This window comes from Penaeus vannamei, chromosome 41, assembly GCF_042767895.1.
Source record: "Penaeus vannamei isolate JL-2024 chromosome 41, ASM4276789v1, whole genome shotgun sequence".
NCBI classification, from domain to species: domain Eukaryota; kingdom Metazoa; phylum Arthropoda; class Malacostraca; order Decapoda; family Penaeidae; genus Penaeus; species Penaeus vannamei.
In genome coordinates, this window is record NC_091589.1 from 14,795,654 (window position 1) to 14,798,153 (window position 2,500).

At 50.5% G+C, this 2,500-nt stretch overlaps 1 protein-coding gene across 1 annotated transcript in view; it reads left to right on the top strand.

Moving 5' to 3' along the window:
• LOC138860399 (calcium/calmodulin-dependent protein kinase type II-like) overlaps nt 1-2,500 on the top strand; it is a 205,359-nt gene that overhangs the window by 81,166 nt on the left and 121,693 nt on the right. The gene's annotated exons all lie outside the window — the stretch shown is intronic.

Sequence of the window (2,500 nt, forward strand, 5' to 3'; positions counted from 1 at the left end):
CCCCTCTCCCCCTTCCCTCTTCTCTCCTCTCACCCCTCTCTCCTTCTCCCCCCCTCCCCCATTCTCTTCAGGTGAGCACTACGCTGATCACCACACACTTGGACGCCTCTCTTTCTTTGATCTGTGATGGCTTTTGTGGGGCTTGTCGCTCCCTCTCCCTCTCCCTTCTTCTCCCCTCCCCTCCCTCCCCTCCCTCCTCTCTCTCCTCTCTCTGTCTGCCTGCCTCTCTCTTTGCCTCTCTCTCGCTTTCGCGGTCGCTTTTGCTCTCCCTCTTTCGTTCTCTCTCTTTCTCTCTCTCTCTCTCTCTCTCTCTCTCTCTCTCTCTCTCTCTCTCTCTCTCTCTCTCTCTCTCTCTCTCTCTCTCTCTCTCCTCTCCCTCTCCCTCTCCTCTCCCTCTCCCTCTCTCCTCTCCCTCCCTCTCTCTCTCTCTCTCTCCCTCCCTCCCTCCCTCCCTCCTCCCTCCCTCCCTCCCTCCCTCCCTCTCTCTCTCTCTCTCTCTCTCTCTCTCTCTCTCTCTCTCTCTCTCTCTCTCTCTCTCTCTCTCTCTCTTCTTTCTCTCTCTCTTTCTCTCTCTCTCTTCTCCTCTCCTTCTCGCCCTCCCTCCCTCTCTCTCTCCTCCCTCCCTCCTCCCTCTCTCTCCTCTCTCTCTCTCTCTCTCTCTCTCTCTCTCTCTCTCTCTCTCTCTCTCTCTCTCTCTCTCTCTCTCTCTCTCTCTCTCTCTCTCTCTTTTCTCTCTCTCCCTCTCCCTCTCCCTCACCCTCTAACTCACCCTTACCATCCTTCCCTCCTTCCCTCCCTCTCAAAATGCGAATTTGAAAAAGAATAGTGAGAATAAGCATAGAATAAATAGGAAGAAAGAAAACGGAAAGGGAATGGCAGAAGCAAAGAAGAGGAAGAGAAATAAAAAGAAAATGGGGTTAGAGCCGTAGCGAGTGAGAGGGGGAAGGGGGGGGGGGCAATCGATACAAAACAGGGCTTTTATTCATCAAACTTAACAACCTGGGAAGAGGAATAGACACAAGGAGAGAAAGGGGAGAAGAGACAGGAAGAGAGAGAGAGACTGCGTGGGAGAAAGAGAGAGAGAGAGAGAGCGTGGGGGAAAGAGAGAGAGAGAGCGTGGGAGAAAGAGAGAGAGAGAGCGTGGGAGAAAGAGAGAGAGAGAGCGCGAGAATAAAAGAGTGGGAATGGGAGAGGGGGAAGCCAAGGGGAAGGGGTCGAAGGGTTAGAGAGAGGAATAGATTGAGAGCGTTTAGGAGTGTGGGGGAACGAGAGAGAGAGAGAGAGAGAGAGAGAAAAGGAAGAGAGGAAATGTTCGTTAGTATATTTTGAAGTCGGTATCATCGGGAAGAAGAAAAAAATAAAAACAAAGACGAAAAGTAGAAGGAAGGCAAGAGAGAGAGAGAGGGAGGGACGGGAGAGCGAAGTAGGCAATGGAGTGAACAGCAAGAATGGATACAAGAATGGCTCTATTTTTCCGTAATAAGAGTAGTTAAGTGAGTTCGGGCAAGAAAAAGGTGAGAGATACAGACAAACAGATAGACAGACAGACAGACAGGATTGACTTACAGACAGAATTACAGATTGACAAACAGCCAGGTAACCTCAGGAAACAAAGACAGATAAAGATATCGTGACCGAGAGAGAGAGAGAGAGAGAGAGAGAGAGAGAGAGAGAGAGAGAGAGAGAGAGAGAGAGAGAGAGAGAGAGAGAAACACGAAGTCACTGGGTAAGAGCCTAGCTGTGGGGGGGGGACAGAGAAGGAGGGGGAGGGTTGGAGAGACGAGAATGAAGGAACGGAAGAGAGTATGGGGATGGAAAAAGGAGGAAGAAAACGAGAGGTGGAGAAGAGAAAGAAAGGGGAGAGAGAGAGGACAGGGGGAGATCGCAGAGAAGAGAAGAGGGAGAGAAAGAGAAGAGAAAGGAGAGGGGAAATGAGGGAGACAGGGAAAGAGTGAGGAGAGAAAAGAAAAGTAGAGGGGAAAGAGTGAGGAGAGGAAGAGAGAAGAGGAGAGAAAATGAGAGGGGAAAGAGTGAGGAGAGGGAGAGAGAAGAGGAGAGAAAAGGAGAGGGGAAAGAGTGAGGAGAGGAAGAGAGAAAAGGAGAAGGGAAAGAGTGAGGAGAGGGAAGGGAATACATAATAGAAGACCCAGGTATTTGCGCGCGAATTAAAGATGGCGCGCGAATTAAAGATGGCGGAGCAGGTACATATTGAGAACACGGTTATTTTGTCTCGCTTAAAGTATGATGGCAGCAGCAACAAGAGCGGACTGGGGAAGAAGGGGAAGACGAGAAGGAGAGGGAGAAGGGGGGAAGATAAGGAGAGGGAGAAGGGGGAGAAGATAAGATGAGGGAGAAGGGGATGGCGAGAAGGAGAGGGAGAAGGGGGAGAAGAAAAGAAGAGGGAGGGGGAAGAAGAGAAAGGAGAGGAGAATGGGAAAAAGAGAAGGAGAGGGAAAATGGTAAGAAGAGAAGGAGAGGGAGAATGGGAAGAAGAGAAGGA